Raw genomic sequence first — 21,464 nt, forward strand, 5'->3', positions numbered from 1 at the left:
CCTCTCTATAACTCCTCTCTATGACCTCCTCACTCTCCCTGACCAGACAGAGGTCATCGAGCTGCTGCTCCAGGTTCCTAACATGGTCCCTTAGGAACCCCATCTCGACGCACCTGCTGCAGATGTGGACGTCTGGAAAGCTATCAGACTCCATGACCTCCCACATCTGACATCCAGAACAGTAAACTGCCCTGGCCCTCATTCTCCCCCCTTACCCAGGAAGAAATCAGCAGGGATCTGACTCCCAATCAGCTGCTGCCTCTCGTCCGCTTCCACAATTCAGCGGCGTCCTCACTTATATGAAATGTGAATGGAACGTTGCAGATTTGGGTTCCTCCCACTGTTACAGCTCCTGGGCCTCTGTAAAGCAAAGCCCCGCGCTCTGTTTTACTACTCACTGCCCGGACGCCGCTCCTCCCACTGCAACCGCCCCTGGGCCTCTTGAACATTTTATGTTCAATTTTATGAAGGAGCAAATGGTCCTTCTTGAACATTTTATCTCTCACCCTGCCTCTCTCTCTCCCTGCCTCTCTCTCTCCCTGCCTCTCTCTCTCCCTGCCTCTCTCTCTCCCTGCCTCTCTCTCTCCCTGCCTCTCTCTCTCCCTGCCTCTCTCTCTCTCTGCCTCTCTCTCTCTGCCTCTCTCTCTCTGCCTCTCTCTCTCTCTGCCTCTCCCTCTCTCTGCCTCTCTCTCTCTGCCTCTCTCTCTCTGCCTCTCTCTCTCTGCCTCTCTCTGCCTCTCTCTCTCTCTCTCTCTCTGCCTCTCTCTCTGCCTCTCTCTCTGCCTCCCTCTCTCTCTGCCTGCCTCTCCCTCTCTCTCTTTGCCTCTCCCTCTCTCTCTGCCTCTCCCTTTCTCTCTCTGCCTCTCCCTCTCTCTGCCTCTCTTTTCTCTCTCTGCCTCTCTCTTTGACTTTCTCTCACTGGCTTGCTCTCTCAGTCTGCCTCTTTCTTTCTGTCTGCCTCTATTTCTCTCTGATTCTCTTGCTCTCCGCCCCTCTCTCTCTGCCCCTCTCACCCTCTCTGCCGTTCTGCCTCTATACCTCTCTATCTCTCTCTCTCTCTTTGCCTGCCTCTCTGACTCTCTCTCCCCCTCTCTCTCTCCCCCTCTCCTCTCTACCCCTCTCACTCCCTCTCCCCGCCTCTCTCTCTGCCTCTCCCTCTCGCTCTTTGCTCCTCTCGCTCTTTGCCCCTCTCGCTCTTTGCCCCTCGCTCTTTGCCCCTCTCGCTCTTTGCCCCTCTGTCTGCCTCTCTGTCTGCCTCTCTCTCCCCCCTCTCTCCTCTCTCTCTCTCTCCCTCTCTCTCTCCATTTCCCCCTCTCTTTCCCCCTCTCCCTCTCTCTCTCTCTCTCTCCCTCTGCCTCTCCCTCTTTCTGCCTCTCCCTCTCTCTCTCTGCCTCTCCCTCTCTCTCTGTCTCTCTGTCTCTGTGTCTCTCCCTCTCTCTCTCTCTCTCTCTCCCTCTCCCTCTCTCTCTCTCTGCCTCTCTCTCCACCTCTCCCTCTGCCCTTCTCGTCTTTGCCTCCCTTGTCTCTCTCAGCTCCCTCTTGTTAGGGATAGAATAAAACTAAAAGAAAAAATGTATACCACAGCAAAGACTTTCTCTCACTGGCTCGCTCTGTCTCAGTCTGCCTCTTTCTTTCTGTCTGCCTCTATTTCTCTCTGATTCTCTTGCTCTCCACCCCTCTCTCTTTGCCCCCCTCACCCTCTCTGCCACTCTGCCTCTACCTCTCTCTATCTCTCTCTCTCTCTGCCCGCATCTCCCGGCTCTCCCTCCCCCTCTCCTCTCTCTCCCCCTCTCCTCTCTCTCCCCCTCTCCTCTCTCTCCCCCTCTCCTCTCTCTCCCCCTCTCCTCTCTCCCCCTCTCTCTACCCCTCTTGCTCCCTCTCTCCGCCTCTCTCTCTGCCTCTCCCTCTCGCTCTTTGCCCCTCTTGCTCTCTGCCTCTCTCTCTGCCTCTCTCTCTGCCTCTCACTCCCTGCCTCTCTCTCTCTGCCTCTCTCTCTCTGCCTCTCACTCTCTGCCTCTCTATCTCTCTGCTTCTCTCTCTCTGCCTCTCTCTCTCTGCCTCTCTCTGCCTCTATGGAACAGCAATGGCAGGAAATTTATGGGCATAATCCGGAAGGCGCAGGATCATTTCATTCCAAACCGGAAGAAAGATTCTAAGGGGAGTAGGAGGCAAGAGATGTTAGGGATAGAATAAAACTAAAAGAAAAGATGTATAACACAGCAAAGAGTAGCCGGAAGCCAGTGGATTGGGAAATTTTCATAGGACAACAGAAGGAAACAAAACGGGTAATACGGGCTGAAAAGATGAAGTACGAAGGGAAGCTGGCCAGGAATGTAAAGAAGGACAGTAAAAGCTTCTTTAGATATGTTAAGGGAAAAAGAATAGCAAAGTCAAATGTGGGTCCCTTGAAGGCAGACACGGGTGAAATTATTATCGGCAACAAGGAAATGGCAGAAGAGTTCAATAGGTACTTCGGATCTGTCTTCACTCAGGAAGACACAAACAATCTCCCAGATGTACTGGAGGACAGAGGATCTAAGGGGGTAGAGGAACTGAAATAAATTTTCATTAGGCAAGAAATAGTATTGGGTAGGTTAATGGGAATGAAGGATGATGAATCCCCTGGGCCTGATGGTCTGCATCCCAGGGTCCTCGGGGAGGTGGCTCTAGAAATAGTGGACGCATTGGTGATCATTTTCCAATGTTCAATAGATTCAGGATCAGTTCCTGTGGATTGGAGGATAGCTAATGTTATCCCACTTTTCAAGAAAGAGAAAGAGCGAGAGAGAAAACTGGGAATTACAGACCAGTTAGCCTGACGTCGGTGGTGGGAAAGATGCTGGAGTCAATTATTAAAGAGGTAATAATGGGGTATTTGGATAGCAGTAAAATGATTAGTCCAAGTCAACATGGATTTATGAAAGGGAAATCATGCTTGACTAATCTTCTGGAATTTTTTGAGGATGTGACAAGTAAAATGGATGAAGGGGTGCCAGTGGATGTAGTGTATCTAGACTTTCAGAAAGCCTTTGATAAGGTCCCGCACGGGAGACTGGTGACTAAAATTAGAGCACATGGTATGTTGGGGTGTTGACATGGACAGTAAATTGGTTGGCAGACCGGAAGCAAAGACTAATCCAGGCAGCATTCTGGAAAACATCCTCTGCACCCTCCCCAAATTTACATCCATCCTGTAATGGGGTGACCAGAATTGGATGGATAGAAAATTGGTTGGCCGACTGGAAGCAAAGAGTAGGAGTGAACGGGTCCTTTTCAGAATGGCAGGCAGTGGCGAGTGGAGTGCTGCAAGGCTCGGTGTTGTGGCCGCAACTGTTTACCATATATATTAATGATTTGGAAGAGGGAATTAGGAGCAACACTAGCAAGTTTGCGGATGACACAAAGCTGGGTGGCAGTGTGAACTGTGAAGAGGATGTTAAGAGGTTGCAGGGTGACCTGGACAGGTTGAGTGAGTGGGCAGATGCGTGGCAGGCAGTATAATATAGATAAATGTGAGGTTATCCACTTTGGTGGCAAAAACAAGGGGGCAGATTATTATCTCAACGGGTTTAGGTTAGGTAAGGAGGAGGTACAGCGAGACCTTGTACACCGGTCACTGAAAGTTGCCATGCAGTTACAGCAGGCAGTGAAGCAACCTAATGGAATGTTGGCCTTCATAACAAGAGGAAATCAGTATAGGAGTAAAGAGTTCAAGAAGGAACTGCAGATGCTGGAAGATCGAAGGGAACGTCGCCTATTTCCTTCGCTCCATAGATGCTGCTATACCCGCTGAGTTTCTCCAGCCTTTTGTGTACCTTAGGAGTAAAGAGGTTCTTCTGCACTTGTATAGGGCGCTGGTGAGACCACATCTGGAGTATTGCGTACAGTTTCGGTCTCCTAATTTGAGGAAGGACATCCTTGCGATTGAGGCAGTGCAGCGTAGGTTCACGAGATTGATCCCTGGGATGGCGGGACTGTCATATGAGGAAAGATGGAAAAGACTAGGCTTGTATTCACTGGAGTTTGGAAGGATGAGGGGGATTCTTATAGAAACATAAAATTATAAAAGGACTGGACAAGCTAGATGCAGGAAACATGTTCCCAATGTGGGGCAAGTCCAGAGCCAGGGGCCAGCCTTAGAATAAAGGGGAGGTCATTTAAGACTGAGGTGAGAAAAAACTTTTCACCCAGAGAGTTGTGAATTTATGGAATTCCCTGCCACAGAGGGCAGTGGAGGCCAAGTCACTGGATGGATTTAAGTTAGATAGAGCTCTAGGGGCTAGTGGAGTCAAGGGATATGGGGAGAAGGCAGGCAGGCACGGATTATTGATAGGGGACGATCAGCCATCACAATGAATGGCGGTGCTGGCTCGAAGTGCCGAATGGCCTCCTCCTGCACCTATTTTCTATGTTTCTAACTCTTCCTCTCTCTCTCTGCCTCTCTCTCACTGCCTCTCTCTCTGTGCCTCTCTTTCTCCGTGCTCTCTGAGTCTCTCTCTGCCGCTCTCTCTCTGCTGCACTCTTGCTGCCTCTGCCTCTCTCTCTGCCTCTCTCTCTCTATCTCTCTCTCTCTCCCTGCCTCTCTGCACCTCTCTTTCGCTCTACCTCTACCCCTCTCTCTCTCTCTCCCACTCTCTCCCTCTCATACTTACTCTCTCTCCCACTTTCTCTCCCTTTTTCCAGACTCGCCGATGACCACGGCTGCTGTCTGCGCCGGATCAGGGGGGAGTGTTTTGGACGGGGTGAAGGCGGATATGTACCTGACAGGTAGGGAACCAGGGAGGGGGGTGATGTACGGAGAGGGAGGGTGAGGGAGGGGAGAGGGGTGGAGAGGGAGGGGGGCAAGGGATTAATTGACAATTCATAACTCCCACTCATGACTTCCCCCTCCCCCCCTTCCTCTCCCCCTCTGCCCCCCCCCCACTTCCCCATCGTCCCCTCTCTTCCTCTCCCTCTCTCTCTTCTCTTCCCGCTCTCTCTCTCCCCTCTCTCCTTCCCCTATCTCTCACTCTCTCTCCCCCCCTATCTCTCTCTCTGCATCTCTCTCTCCCCCTCTCTCTCCCCCTCTATCGCCCCCCTCGCTCTTGCCCCCTCTCTCTCGCCCTCCCCTCTTTATCCCCTCTCTTTCTTTGTCTCTCTCCCCCCTTTCTCCCTCTCTCTCCCCATCCCCCTCTTTCCCCCCCCCCTCTCTCTCCCCTCTCTATCGCCCCCCTCGCTCTTTCCCCCCATCTCTCCCACCTCCCCCTCTATCTCCCCTCTCTCTCCATCCCCCAGGTGAAATGTCTCATCACCAACTCCTTGATGCTTCGACTAGAGGGACCTCGATCATCCTCTGTGAACACTCTAACTCAGAACGAGGGTACCTCCCTCATCTCGCCTCCCTCCTCACCCCTCTACTGGGGGAGAGAGTTACCGTTCACATCTCTACCCAGGATAGAGAGCCCGTACAGATTGTGTGAGGGGGAGAGGACGGGATTCGAGGGAGAGTGAGTGCCTGTCCTACCTGATAGAGGGGGAGTGCCTGTCCTACCTGATAGAGGGGGAGAGAGAGAGGGGGAGAGAGAGATAGGGGGGGAGAGAGAGTGAGAGAGAGGAGTGTGTGACGGGTGTTTGTGTACAGGCATGCGTGTGCGTGCGTGCCTGTGTGCGTGTGCATGCATGCCCGTGCGTGTGTGCTAGTGTGTATGTGAGTGTGCATGCGTGTGTGTGAGTGCATGTGTGCGTACTTGCGTGTGTGCACGTGCGTACGTGTGTGCATGCGTGTGTGGGCATGTGTGTGGCCGTGTGTGTGGGCGTGTGCGTGTGTGTGGCCATGTGTGCGTGTGTGTGCATGCGTGGCCGTGTGGGCGTGTGTGTATGTCTGCGTGTGCGTGCATGTGTGCGGGCGTGTGTGGGCGTGTGTGTGTACATGAAGTATGTCTTTGTGTTAAAGTCCACACAATCTACAAAACCCATGTATTCAGATGCATAACAATGAAATAAAGTACACGCTGATTAATTTGGAAATGTTATTTAATCAGCTGGAGAAATGTCTTCACTTGAAGCGTTCAGAAGTGGCAACGCAAGCAGACAGAGTGGTAACGGAGGCGTACGGCACACTTGCCTTTATCAGTCAGGGCATTGAGTCTTAAGAGTCAGGAAGTCACGATGCTGCTTTAGAGCACTTTGGTCAGGCCACATGTGGAGTATTGCCTGCAGGTCTGGTCACCCCCTTTACAGGAAGGATGTGGAGGCTTTGAAGACGGTGCAGAGGAGGTTTACCAGAATGATGCCTGTCAGAGAGATGGAGAGAGAGAGGGAGGGAGGGGATGGGAAGGGAGAAGGAGGGAGAAGGGAGTGTAGCGGTTCTGTGGAGTGAAAGAGATGGAGTGTGATACACAGAGGGAGAGTTGGATCTCAGTCCGGCAGTCTCATGCTCAAAGAAGCTGTCGTTAACAAACAGCATGGAGCGGTGCTGGGGAGAGAGAGGACGGGAGAGAGAAGGGGGAGTAGAGAGAGGGAGAAGGGAGTGTAGCAGATCTGGGGGAGAGTGAGAAGGAGAGGGAGGGGGGAGGATAGAGGGGGAGAGTGAATATAGCAGTCCTGGAGAGAGAGCAAGCGATTGAGAGAAAGTGAATGGCAGAGATGGAGAGAATGTGAGTGAGGTAGAGACCATCGCTGGTCATGGGTTGTAGCAGCTGTGGAAGAGAGAAACCATAACCAGGTACATAGGAAACCCTCCCTCCTTCTCGCCCTCGCTTCCCCCATCACACGACCCGAGAGAGGGGAGCCAGACCTGACACAGGGCAGTCACCAACTTGGCTGGGGTGAGGGTGGGAGAGAGAGAAAGGTAGAGGATAGAGAGAGGAGCACCCCTGGAGGGGAGGGGGAGCTGAGGTATGGGAGGGTGAGAAGAGGGAGGGCCGCAAGAGGGCAGGGGGAGAGGATGGAATGCTGCGGGAAGGTAGGGAGGGAGAGAGAGATTGCGTGGGAGATATTTCTTGTGTTTACTGAGGAGAAAGACAGGAGGAAGGAGGAACTTTGGGAAGTCAATGGAAGTGTCTTGAGAGGAGTCAGTGTTACAGAAGAGGTGCTGAAGGTACTGTCATGTATGAAGGTAGAAATATCTCCAGGGCCTGATCCAATTGTGGACATTGTGGGAAACCAGAGAGGAAATTGCGGGAGCCCTGGTTCAAATTTACAAGTCGTCTTTAAAGACAGGAGAGGTGCCGGTAGACTGGAGGGTGGCAAATGTTGTGCCTCTATTCCAGAAGGGCTGCAGGGAAAATGCTGGGAACTATAGTTCAGTGGGCCTGGCATTTGTAGTTGAAAAGTTACTGCAGAATATTCTCAGGGAGAGGATATGCATGCATTTAGATAGACAAGGGCTGATTAGGGATAGTCAGCATGGTTTTGTACGTGGGAGATCGTCTCACTAATCTGATTGTTGAAAACGACCAAAGAGTAAACACAGAAAATAGGTGCAGGAGTAGCAATCGAGCTACGGCCGATCTTGGCTGATCATCCAAAAAGAGCTACTGTATATTTAACTCTCTCTTGAAAACATCCAGTTAATCGGCCTCCACTACCTTCTGTGGCTGAGAATTCCACAGATTCACAACTCTCTAGGTGAAAAGGTTTTTCCTCATCTCAGTCCTAAATGGCTTACCCCTTATTCTTCTACTGTGACCTCTGATTCTGGACTCCCTCAACATCGGGAACATTTTTCCTGCATCTAGCCTGTCCAATCCCATAAGAATTTTATATGTTTCTATAAGATACCCTCTCATCCTTATAAATTCCAGTGAATTTTAGCCCAGTCGATCCATTCTTTCTTCATAGTCCAGCCATCCCGGGAATTAACATGGTGAACCTACACTGCACTCCCTCAATAGCAAAGGTTTCACAGGTCAGTTTATTGTCACGTGTACCAATTAAGGTACATTCAAATTTGAGAATGTCCATCATCAAATTAGGAGACCAAAACTGCACACAATACTCCAGGTGCGGTATCACCAAGGACCTGCACAACGGCAGTAGATCCTCCTTGCTCCTATTCTCAATGTATTTTGTGGGCAGTACTCTAGATGTTGTGTACATGGATTTCAGGAAAACATTTGACAAGGTTCCGCATGGTAGGGTGCTCTAGAAGGTGAGATCGCATGGGATCCAAGGAGAAATAGTTGAATGGATAGAAAATGTGTTTCATGGAAGCAAATGGCGGAAGGTTGCTTCTCAGGCTGGAGGCCTGTGACCCGTGGTGTGCCTCAGGGTACAGTGCTGGGCCCGTTACTGTTTGTCACCTGTATCAATGATTTGGATCGGAACGCACATGGCAATATTGGCAAATTTTCAGATGATACAACGTTGTGGTTTTGCAGATAGTGAAGATTGTTGTGAAAAATTGCAGCAGGATCTTGATCAATTGGCCAGGTGGGCTGTGGATTGGTTGATGGAATTTAATACAGAGAATTGTGAGGTGTTGCATTTTGGGACGTTTAACATGGGCAGGACCTACACAAGTTGAAGTTCAAATATATTTGTCACATGCTGTGAAATGTAATTTAAGGTTAAGTAGGCCTCTGGGTAGAGCAGAGGGGTCAAGGAGTGCAGGTGCATGGTTCCTTGAAGGTTGAGTCGCAGGTGGATAAGGTGGTCAAAAAGGCTTTTGGCATATTGGCCTTCATCAATCAATATTGAGTATAGAAGTTGGGAGGTCATTTTGCAGTTGTATAAGACGTTGGTGAGGCCGCATTTAGAATATTGTGTTCAGTTCTGGGAAACATGTTATAGGAAAGATATTGTCAAGTTGGAAAGGGTTTAGAGAAGATTTACGATGATGTTGCCAGGACTAGAGGGTCTGAGCTAAAGGGAGAGATTGGGTAGGATGGGTCTCTATTTCTTGAAGAGCAGGAGGATGAGGGATGAACTCATAGAGGTGTATAAAATCATGGGAGGAATAGATCGGGTGGATGCACAGTCTCTTGCCCAGAGTAGATGAATTGAGGACCAGAGGACAAGGGTTTTAGGAAACGGGGAAAAGATTTGGTCTAGCGAGGCCTTCTTGACCACCCTGTCTACCTGTGACAGCACTTGTCATAAGACATCATGTTTTAACATAGTAAAACATAGAAAATAGGTGCAGGAGGAGGCCATTCGGCCCTTCGAGCCAGCACCGCCATTCACCGTGATCATGGCTGATCGTCCACAATCAATAACCCGTGCCTGCCTTCTCCCCATATCCCTTGCTTCCACCAGCCCCTAGAGCTCTATCTAACTCTCCCTAAAATCCATCCAGTGACTTGGCCTCCACTGCCCTCTGTGGCAGGGAATTCCACAAATTCACAACTCTCTGGGTGAAAAAGGTTTTTCTCACCTCAGTCTTAAATGGCCTCCCCTTTATTCTAAGACAGTGGCCCCTGGTTCTGGACTTGCCCAACATTGGGAACATTGTTCCTGCATCTAGCTTGTCCAGTCCTTTTATAATTTTATATGTTTCTATAAGATCCCACCTCATCCTTCTAAACTCCGCATAGACGTTTCCATCTTTCCTCATATGACAGTCCCGCCATCCCAGGCATTAATCTCGTGAACCTACGCTGCACTGCCTCAATCACAAGGATGTCCTTCCTCAAATTAGGAGACCAAAACTGTACACAATACTCTAGATGCGATTTTACCAGAGCCCTATACGACTGCAGAAGAACCTCTTTACTTCTATACTGAAATCCTCTTGTTATGAAGGCCAACATTCCATTAGCTTTCTTCACTGCCTGCTGTACCTGCACACCAACTTTCAGTGACTGGTTTACAAGGACACCCAGGTCTCACCGCACCTCCCGCTTACCTAACCTAGATTGAGATAATATTCTGCCCCCTTTTTTTTGCCGTTAGTGGATAACCTCACATTTATCTATATTATACTGCATCTGCCACGCATCTGCCCACTCACTCAACCTGTCCAGGTCACCCTGCAACCTCCTAACATTCTCTTCACAGTTCACACTGCCACCCAGCTTTGTCTCATCCACAAACTTGCTAATGTTGCTCCTAATTCCCTCTTCCAAATCATAAATATATACGGTAAACAGTTGCGGCTCCAACACCGAGCCTTGCGGCACTCCACTTGCCACTGCCTGCCATTCTGAAAAGGACCCGTTCACTCCTACTCTTTGCTTCCAGTCGGCCAACCAATTTTCTATCCACGTCAACACCCTATCCCCAATACCATGTCTACCGTGCGGGACATTATCAAAGGCTTTCTGAAAGTTTAGATACACTACATCCACTGGCACCCCTTCATCCTTTTTACTTGTCACATCCTCGAAAAATTCCAGATTAGTCAAGCATGATTTTTCTTTCATTAATCAATGCTGTCTTGGACTAATCCTTTTATTGCTATCCAAATGCCCCATTATTACCTCTTTAATAATTGACTCCAGCATCTTTCCCACCACGGAAGTCAGGCTAACTGGTCTGTAATTCCCCGTTTTCTCTCTCGCCCCTTTCTTGAAAAGTGGGATAACATTAGCTATCCTCCAGTCCTCAGGAACTGATCCTGAATCTATTGAACATTGGAAAATGATCACCAATGCGTCCACTATTTCTAGAGCCACCTCCCTGAGGACCCTGGGATGCAGTCCATCAGGCCCAGGGGATTTATCATCCTTCAGTCCCATTAGCCTACCCAATACTATTTCTCGCCTAATGAAAATTTATTTCAGTTCCTCTACCCCCTTAGGTCTTCTGTCCTCCAGTGCATCGGGGAGATTTTTTGTGTCTTCCTTAGTGAAGACAGATCCGAAGTACCTATTCAACTCTTCTGCCATTCCCTTGTTCCCCATAATAATTTCACCCGTGTCTGCCTTCAAGGGACACACATTTTCCCTTAACATATCTAAAGAAGCTTGTACTGTCCTTTATATTCCTGGCCACCTTACCCTCATACTTCATCTTTTCAGACCGTATTGCCCGTTTTGTTACCTTCTGTTATCCTTTGAAAGTTTCCCAATCCTCTGGCATCCGGCTACTCTTTGCTGTGTTATACATCTTTTCTTTTAGTTTTATTCTATCCCTAACCTCTTGTCAGCCACGGTTGCCTCCTACTCCCCTTAGAATCTTTCTTCCTTTTCGGAATGAAATGATCCTGCGTCTTCCGGATTATGCCCAGAAATTCCTGCCATTGCTGTTTCACCGTCATTCCTGCTAGGATCCCTTTGGCCAGCTCCTCCCTCATGCCCTCATAGTCCCCTTTGTTCAACTGCATCACTGACACTTCCGATTTAACCTTCTCCTTCTCAAATTGCAGATTAAAACTAATCATATTATGATCACTGCCTCCAAGCGGTTCCTTTACCTCGAGTTCTCTTATCAAATCTGGTTCATTTGACAACACTAAATCCAGGATTGCCTTTTCTCTGGACGGCTCCATTACAAGCTGCTCTAAGAATCCTTTTGACACAAGATCATAATTGGAGCTTTATAAAATGTTGGGTGAAATATGATATTTAGCTTCAAATAACTCAACTGTTAATTGTGTATGTATATACCTGTTTGTGTCAGTTATCATCTTAGACATTTCTGAAGGGTCTTGACCCGAAACATCACCTATTTATTTTCTCCAGGGATGCTGCCTGACCCGCTAGGTTACTCCAGCATTTTGTGTCTATTTTCAGAGTGTGTGCGTGTGCGCCTGCATGTGTGAGTGTTAGAGTGCGTGTCTTGGAGAGAGTGAACGAGACAGACAGGCAGACAGAGAGTGTTTGTTTCATTGTATGAGAAAGATAGAGATGTGGAAAGGAATAAAGGCGCAATAAAGACCCATTTTGTGTGGATCAGTGTTAGAGAGCGTGTTTGTTAGAGTGTGTGTCAGCACATGTGTCAGTACATGTGTCAGCGCGTGTGTCAGTACATGTGTCAGTGCGTGTGGGTGTACATGTGTCAGCGCATGAGAGATTGCGTGTGCATGAGAGAGTGCGTGAGAGAGTGTGCGCATAAGAGAGAATGTGCCTGAGAGATGGCTGATCCAGGGGCGGAAAACCCGGGGGGGGGGGGCAGAGGGGACACGTCCCCCCCATGTTTTGAGAGGTGGGGGACATCCCCCCCCCCCCAAGTTTTTGTGATCCCGATTTTAAAATCGCCGTTTTTAGCGCTGGATTTAGCCTCCGAAGCCTCGCGCGTGTGTGTGAGTGTGCGCACGTGCGTGTGTCCGCCCAAAAATTGTGTGCCCCGTCCCCTCCATGTTTTGATAGTGAGTTCCGTTCTTGGGCTGATCTATCCCTCCTTACCCCATTCTCCTGCTTTCTCCCCATAATCTCTGACACCCGTACTAATCATGAATCTATCTATCTCTACCATAAAAAATATCCACTCACTTGGCCTCTACAACTTTCTGTGGCAAAGAATTCCACAGATTCACCACCCAGTGACTAAAGAAATTTCTCCCCATCTCCTTCCTAAAAGGACGTCCATTAATTCCGAGGCTCTAACCTCTAGTCGTAGACTCTCCCACTAGTGGAAACATCCTCTCCACATCCACTCTATCCAAGCCTTTCACTATTCTGTACGTTTCAATGAGGTCCCCTCTCATTCTTGTAAACTCCAGCGAGTACAGGCCTTATGGAGCCTCAGCATTACATCCCTGCTTTTGTATACGAGCCCTCTCGAAATAAATGTTAGCATTGAGTTTGCTTTCTCTACTACCGATTCAACTTGCAGGTTAACCTTTTGGGAAACCTGCACCAGCACTCCCAAGTCCCTTTGCACCTCCAATTTCTGGATTCTCTTCCCATTTAGAAAATAATCTACTCCTTTATTCCAACGACCAAAATGCATAACTCCACACTTTGCTACACTGTATTCCATCTGCCATTTCTCTGCCCACTCTCCCAACCTGTACAAGTCCTTCTGCAGAGTCCCTGCTTTCTTTACACTACCTGCCCCTCCACCTATTTTCGTATCATCCACAAACGTTGCCACAAAGCCTTTAATCCCCTCATCCAAATCATGAATATACAGCGCGAAGAGTAGCGGCCCCAGCACCGAGCCCTGCGGGACTCCGCTCGTAACAACCAGAAAAAGCCCCCTTTATTTAGTTACAAAATTTTGAGATTTGAAAAATCAAGTCTGTAATTTGTCCCATCAGATAAAGCATAAAAAGAACTTTAATTTGACACCTAATTCACTTTCATATCTTCCGTATTAAAAAAGTTATGGCCATTTTCATACTCAGAAATTAGCATCTTGTTCCCTATTGCTTTTCCATTGACAACACAAAAGCTGTGATCGAGGACAGTCAAAACCCCATAACTTTCTTAAAACTTAAGATAACTGAATGACATTTTCAGTTATTATAGATTGAAGCATTCTGAAACAAATGTGAAACATCTTACTTGGATGACCTGAAATTAAAGCATATAATTAGTTAATTACCTAATTGTAGCTAATTACAAAATTGACCGTTGTGACGGAAATAGTAATAAACACCCAGACTGCCTTGAAAATTCACAAATGTGATATTCTCAATATCAGAACTTTAATATTATTGTATTATATGCTATGTGTCTGTAACAGATAGGTAAATAAATTACAATTTCTAGCAATAACTGCATTTCGTTGTCTGTACTGTACACTGACAATGACAATTAAAGTTGAATCTGAATAGACACAGTCTTTATGGAGAAGATCAGTTGCTAGCTGGTACATTGGCATATCGTAATCAGTAACATCATTATACTCCTCAGATTGTAACCAATATGCAACTCTGTACATCTTGTTTTACCTAAACTTTTCAATTTTGGCATTGTAAACTACAAGTTTTGCTCTTCAAACCACGCATGACATGCCTTTCTGCCCACTACTTTCCCATTAAGAATGTCCTGCAGATCATCACATTTGGAGCAGTCCAAATTTGGATAATCTCTGCGAATGCTGTGTAAATCAGTCTCTTTTGCTGGGCATTTGGATTGACAATTTTGCATTTCTTCTTCGGAGGCATCTGTTTAAAATGTTAAAAAAAAACACATTGGACAGCAATAACAGCAACAAGTTATCATTTGCAGTTTTAGAAAAAAGGTAGAAATGATATAGTTAAACGCTAAAACAAATAGTAAATACCCAACAATAAATTCATATTCATAAGTTTCATCAAATCAATTAAATTTATCTAATCAATTAAATTCATCTAAATTCAATTACTGGATCTATCCATTTCTATCTATCCATTTCTTAAGAAAAGGCTATTTTTTTTAAATAGTATCCAAGTATCCAAATAACAAACTAATCCCATTCACACAAGAATTCACAATATAACATGATTTTTAAATCTCACTGTCATTAATTTATATGCCAAATGGAAGGAATTTAATGTTTAATTCCCATGAATTAATCTAGAAACCCACTCTCAATATAATCAAAATTGTTATTTTTTGCACAATGCATGTGACTAAAACTGTTGTGGATATTTAGTATAAAAATATTGATTATGGATAAATTACACAAAATATAGACGATTTAGATGCTCTTATGACATGACTGTTTTAAAAAAAAAGAGAATTTTTAGCATCTTGCGAGTGGGTGTCTCTGGAATGCGATCGATTGGAATGTTGCCGTTGCCATGAATTTTAACCCCATACATGGTTAGATATGGTTATATCGGCAGGAAAGACTTGGCCGAATCGTTTGGGGACTAAATAACATTTTCGCATCATAAAATTAGACTAAAGCCACCCCAAGAAGCAAGATTATATGTGAAATATAGACTTACCTTTTGTTTTGTCCCAATATTACGATCTGTCACGTTGAGGGCGTGCAAGTCGCATTTTACTTTAATCCAATTATTAAATTGTTCAGAGATTTTTAAAAAAACGGGAACGGAAGTCCGATCGATTTTTCTTCATCGACTTGCAGCCCGAGGAAATTCCTCTCCGACAAGCGATACAAACCTGCATTTTAATCCCGTCCCTCCCCCACCCCCTCCCCTCAAAGGCGCCAGAGTTGCACACACAGCCAGTGGCAGATCTGCAGCACCGCTGAAGGTAGGGTTTGTAACCGCTACTTTATTGCCACTGTCTTCTGCCATCCAGCCAACCTGCTATCCATGCTAGTATCTGCCCTTTGATACCGTGGGCTGTCATCTTCCTAAGCAACCTAACTTCTCAAAGGCTTTCTGAAAATCTAAGTAAACAACATCTACTGACTCTCCTTTGTTTATTTCTTCAAAGAATTCCAGCAAATTTGTCAAGCAAGACCTCCCCTTCACAAAGCCATGCTGACTTTGGCCAATTTTACTGTGAACTTTTAAGTGCTCCGTAACCTTATCCTTCATAATGGACTCGCACCCACCACCAAAGTCAGACTAAACATCATATAGTTCCCACTATTCTGCCTTGCTCCCTTTGTGCAGCGGGTAATATTGGACATTTTCCAATCGTAGTGTACACGTCACACACAAGATGCTGTATTTCATGGGGCGGGATAGTACATTTGAGGTCCTCTAAACTATGCCCATTTACCAGTGTAGGGATCATTTCCCTCTAAACCTTTCCCTTGCATGTATCTGTCTGGATATCTATGTGTTGTTATTTTTTACCCATGCCAGCATGATCCCATGCACCTCTATAAGTTCACCCCTCTGCCTCATGCACTCCAAGGAATAAAGTTATGACGTGCCCAACCTCTCCCTGTAGCTCCAAACCTTGTTTCCGGGCAACATGAGTTGGTGAATAAAGCACAACAAAATTAGGACATGGATAAGAAAGCCTGTTTCTCAGTGGAAAGTTACTAAATGCTGGATCACAATAGTCAATAGTTAGACTCGGCTTGTACTCGCTAGAATTTAGGAGATTGAGGGGAAATCCTTTAGGACCGAGATGTGAAAAACATTTTTCACAGAGAGTGGTGAATCTCTGGAACCCTCTGCCACAGAAGGTAGTTGAGGCCAGTTCATTGGCTATATTTAAGAGGGTGTTAGATGTGGCCCTTATGGCTAAAGGGATCAGGGGGTATGGAGAGAAGGCAGGGATGGGATACTGAGTTGGATGATCAGCCATGATCATATCGAATGGCGGTGCAGGCTCGATGGGCCGAATGGCCTACTCCTGCACCTAATTTTTATGTTTCTATGAATAAGATTGTCATAAATAAAATGTTTGTTATGACTAATGAAATAATTGGTATCCATGTAGTAGATATTTACTACAACAGGATAATTGCATCGAGTTTAATGCACTGTATCACTATCGGCTAATTCTGCTGTGTCAGAGAACGGGTGAGCAGTTTAACTGCCGCCATCTCTCCATCATCTCATGCAATAAAGTCTCTTGAAGCAAACCTCGAAATCTCAATTGTTTTCCTTTGATGTCCCTCTGTCAATTTCCTTGACAGAACACATCACTCAAACTCGCCAATGTCTTGAACAACTGAGCATAACGTTCCAACTTCTATATGCTATTCCCTCACTGATGAAGACCAACCCTCTGCCACAGACCGAAAGAAGCTTTTACTATCCTGCTTTATATTCTTGGCTAGCTTACCTTCGTACCTCATCTTTTCTCCCCGTATTGTCTTTTTGGTTATCTTCTGTTGTTCTTAAAACATTACCCAATCCTCTTGCTTCCCGCTCATCTTTGCTACGTTGTACTTCTTCGCTTTAATTTTTATACTGTCCCTGACGTCCCTTGTCAACCATGGTCACCCCTTTCTCCCCTTGGAATATTTCTTCCTCCTCGGAATGAACTGATCCTGTAGCTTCTGCATTATTCCTAGAAACACCTGCCATTTTTGTTCCACTGTCATCCCTGCTAGTGTATCTTTCCAGTCAACGTTGGCCAGCTCCTCCCTCATGGCCCAATAGTCCCCTTTATTCAGGACTGTCTTATGAAGAAAGACTGGATAGACTTGGTTTATACTCTCTAGAATTTAGGAGATTGAGAGGGGATCTTATAGAAACTTACAAAATTCTTAAGGGGTTGGACAGGCTAGATGCAGGAAGATTGCTCCCGATGTTGGGGAAGTTCAGGACAAGGGGTCACAGCTTAAGGATAAGGGGGAAATCCTTTAAAACCGAGATGAGAAGAACTTTTTTCACACAGAGAGTGGTGAATCTCTGGAACTCCCTGCCACAGAGGGTAGTCGAGGCCAGTTCATTGGCTATATTTAAGAGGGAGTTAGATGTGGCCTTTGTGGCTAAGGGGATCAGAGGGTATGGAGAGAAGGCAGGTACGGGATACTGAGTTGGATGATCAGCCATGATCATATTGAGTGGCGGTGCAGGCTCGAAGGGCCGAATGGCCTACTCCTGCACCTAATTTCTATGTTTCTAACACCATATAAACCTTCTTCACTATCCTATCTACCTGTGGTGACACTTTCAGGGAATTATGTACTATTGATCTACAAGTGGAACACCACACGTGGAACAGCTTAGGGCCTCTCTTCATTTAAATCCGGCCCTATTCGCTCTCTACCTCATCAACTCCCTCTCCTCTCTCATCTCTCTCTCCCTCCCCTCTCTATGCCTATCGATCTCCCTCTCCCTATCCCCATCTCTCTCCCCATCTCTCTCTCGCTCTCTCACTCCCTTTCCAGCTCCCTTTCTCTCCCCCTGTCTCTCTGTCTGTCTCTCTCCCCCTCCCTCTCCTCTCTTTCCCTCTAACGCCCTCTCTCCCCCTCTCCCTCTCTCCTCCCCCCCCCTCCCTCCTCTCTGTCTCTCTTTCTTCTTCTTGCCCCCCTCTCCCGCACACTCTCTCCCTCCCGCTCTCCATCACTCATTCTCTCTGACCCCCTCTCCCCCCTCACCCTCTCCATATCTATCTCTTCCTCACCTCCCTCTCTCCCCACTCTCTCTCTCCCCCTCTCCCTCTCTCCCTCTCTCTTTCTATTTTTCTAACTTTCTCTCTTTCTGTCTTCTCCCCACCCCCTCTCTCTCTCTCTCTGGCATGGATACTTTCCCAGAATGCGAGTAGTGAGAAAGGTCTCTCTCTGTCTCCCCCTGTCCTCTCCCACTGCCCATCTCTAAATATATATATATATCTCCCTCTCCTCCCTCTCTCGCTCCTTCCCCCTCTCCCTCCTTCTCCCTATCCCCCTCACTCTCTCTCCCTCTCGCTCTCCATCACACTCTCTCTCTCTCTCTCTAAGTCCTCCCCCTCTTTCTTCCTCTCCCTCTCGCTCTTCATCTCCCTCTCTCTCCCTCTCTCTCTCTCTCTCCCTCACCCTCTCCGCCTCTCTCTCCACCTCCATCTCTCTCCCTCTCTCTCCTTCCCTCCCTCTCCCACTGGCTCATCCCCTCTCTTTCTCTCTTTCTTTCTTTCTTTCTCTCTTTCCCTCTCGCCCTCTCTCCCTCCTGCTGTCTCCCTCACAGAGCCAGATTTACCTCTAGGCTCCGTAGGCTGAAGCCCAGGGCCACTAAATCTAGGGGGCCTCTGGCCAAGGCAGGACTCGAAATTAACGGTTGCCCGGGTGCCAATGGCCACCTAACATCCCGCCGGGCAACCTAACAGTTGTCATTTTGCCCGGCTTTGCAAGCACCCGGGCCACCTGCCGTTCAACTCTGGGCGGGCCCCCCTCTCTGTCACTCTCCGTCTCCGCTTGCCATCCGTGTCTGGGCAGCCGAGTGTCCGCTCTCCGCTCGCTCCTCATCCGCTGGCACGGTCGGCCACCTTGCACATGCGCACTGCTCCCCCTGCATATGTGCACAACCATGGCCAGCACATCATCAGCGTCCCTGCGCATGTGCACTACCACGGCAACTGGTCGGCACTGGGCACTTTCTCCCTCGCTTTGAATTGTCGGAGATCTGGCCGCCATTGCTGTCCAGTCGCCGCCTTGCCACGACCGCTGAAAACCAACGCAGAATCACTCCCTGGAGCTGGAGTAACTCCCTGGAGTAACTCTTGCTTCTGGTTTCCTGGTCCTCCAAAAATATTCTAAATGGAATTTAAACTGGCGGTGGTGGGAGTTCCATCACCAAACTTCAACTCTGAACAATAACAGCCTATTGCATTTTATCTGTTTTTATTGTATATATATATGGTGTATGGTATATACACTGAACCTTTATCTCCTGTTCTGTATTATGTTTACATATTCTGTTGTGCTGCAGCAAGCAAGAATTTCATTGTCCTATCTGGGACACATGACAATAAAACTCTCTTGACTCTTGACTTGGACTTAAGCAACAAAGGGTTCTTGGGGAAAAAAGAGGTACCTTAAATTTAGTTGCGTCTGGTTGGGTAACTATGGTAGTGTGAAGACTATTCCATGCTTTAATTGTGCGGGGGAACTCCATGGAGCAGCCAGCAACTCAGGATAGAAGAAATCGGGTGGAGACCCTTCTTTAGACTCCCTCTGGTTTTAGTGTTTTTAGTTTAATTTAAAGATACAGCGTGGAAACAGGCCCTTCGGCCCACCGAGTCCACGCCGACCACCGATCACCCGTACACTAGTTCTATCCCACAAATTAGCGACGTAAGTCAAGAGTGTTATATTCTCTCGTAAATATATATATATATATGTGTGTGTGTGTGTGTTTATATATAATATATTTACCCACACACGCAATTTCCCTCCTGGGATTAATACAGTTCTATCGTATAGTATCGAACGTGTAGGAAGGAACTACAGATGCTGGTTTAAACTGAAGATAGACACAAAAAGCTGGAGTAACTGAACAGGTCAGATACAATTTTGGGACAAAAGGAAAATATTACGTTTTGGGTTGGGTCTGAAAAAGGTTCCTGCACACCTTTGGAATGTGGAAGGAAAAGAGGTCCCGGAAAAAAAAACCATGCGATCAAAGGGAAAAGGAGCAAACTCCATACAGACAGCACCCATATTCAGGATCAATTCCAGGTCTCTGGCACTTTTAGGCAGCAACTTTATGGCCAATGTACTGCCCCATAGTCTTGAACTGAATTAAACATACAGTAGCTATAAAGGGGGACATATCGTCACTTGGAGATTTAAGACTGAAAATGAATATTTTCATTCTTTTAGTAACAAAAGTTATAAACGTATATTTGTGTGTTGCGAAACAAAATATAGTGGCACAGCTGGTAGACTTGCTGTGTCACACGCCAGGGATCTGTGTTTGATCCTGTCCTCGGGCACTGTCTGTGTTGAATTTGCACATTCTCCCTGCAAGCGTGTGGGTTTCCTCCCACATCCCAAAGATGCATTGGCTCTGTAGGTTAACTTGTCTCTGTAATGTTGCCCCTAATGTTCAAGGAGTGTGTGAAGAAAGTGGGATAACAGAAATTGTGTGAATGGGTAGACAAAAATGTTGGAGAAACTCAGCGGGTGAGGCAGCATCTATGGAGCGAAGGAAATAGGTGAGGTTTCGGGTCCAGACCCTTCTTCAGACTGATGTGAGAATGGGGGCGGGAAGAAGAAAGGAAGAGGCGGAGACAGTGGGCTAAGGGAGAGCTGGGAAGGGGAGAAAGCAGGGAAATTGGAGAAGTCAATGGTTTCAATGACATTGGAAAAGTCAATGGTTTCAATGACATTGGAAAAGTCAATGATCTCAAGGTTTTTTAAACACTCATAACTTTTTTATTTTTATATGATGAGAGATTGGAGCAGCTGGACTTGTGCACTCTGGAGTTTAGAAGGATGAGAGGGTATCTCATTGAAACATATAAGATTGCAAAGGCTACTGGGGAGACTTTAAACTAGAATGGTTGGGACGAGGGACTCAAATAGAGAAAGCTAGTAGACAGAATGGGAGGCAGGAAGCAGAAAAGGGAAGCACTCGGACACAAGAGGAGAAAGAAGAAAAAGGAAATAAACAGAGAATAAGAGGCGGGGGGTTTCTTAAATGTGCATATTTTAATGCTAGGAGCATTGTAAGAAAGGTGGATGAGCTTAGAGTCTGGATAGATACCTAGAAGTATGATATTGTGGTGATCAGTGAAACATGGTTGCAGGAGGGGTGTGATTGGAAACTAAATATTCCAGGATTTCGTAGCTTCGGGTGTGATAGAATTGGAGGGGCAAGAGGTGGAGGTGTTGCATTGCTAGTCAGGGAAGATATTACAGCAGTGCTTTGGCAGGATATATTGGAGGGCTCATCTAGGGAGGCTATTTGGGTGGAACTGAGAAGTGGGAAAGGTGTAGCAACACTTATAGGGGTGTATTATAGACTGCCAAATGGGGATCGAGAATTGGAAGAGCAAATATGTAAGGAGATAGCAGATATTAGTAGTAAGCACAAGGTAGTGATTGTGGGAGATTTCAACTTTCCACACATAGACTGGGAAACACATTCTGTAAATGGGCTGGATGGTTTGGAGTTTGTAAAATGTGTGCAGGATAGTTTTTTGCAGCAATACATAGAGGTACCTACTAGAGGAGGGGCAGTGCTGGACCTCCTGTTAGGAAATGAGACGGTACAGGTGGCGGAGGTATGCGTTGGGGACCACTTCGGGTCCAGTGATCACAATACCATTAGTTTCAATATAATTATGGAGAGGGTCAGAACTGGACCT

General features: G+C 46.9%; 2 long non-coding RNA genes across 2 annotated transcripts; one reads left to right on the forward strand and one right to left on the reverse strand.

Annotated features, from left to right (window-relative positions):
- Positions 1–228: 228 nt before the first annotated feature.
- LOC116988703 lies at positions 229–9,340 on the reverse strand. The gene is made up of 3 exons (XR_004416040.1): positions 9,329–9,340; positions 1,721–1,726; positions 229–440 (listed from the first exon to the last, which is right to left on the reverse strand). It is a non-coding gene; the product is annotated as an uncharacterized LOC116988703 (long non-coding RNA).
- Positions 4,663–5,643, forward strand: LOC116988702. Its single transcript, XR_004416039.1, has 3 exons — positions 4,663–4,767; positions 5,275–5,523; positions 5,588–5,643. It is a non-coding gene; the product is annotated as an uncharacterized LOC116988702 (long non-coding RNA).
- Positions 9,341–21,464: the final 12,124 nt, after the last annotated feature.

Source organism: Amblyraja radiata, chromosome 28 (genome assembly GCF_010909765.2).
Source record: "Amblyraja radiata isolate CabotCenter1 chromosome 28, sAmbRad1.1.pri, whole genome shotgun sequence".
NCBI lineage: Eukaryota > Metazoa > Chordata > Chondrichthyes > Rajiformes > Rajidae > Amblyraja > Amblyraja radiata.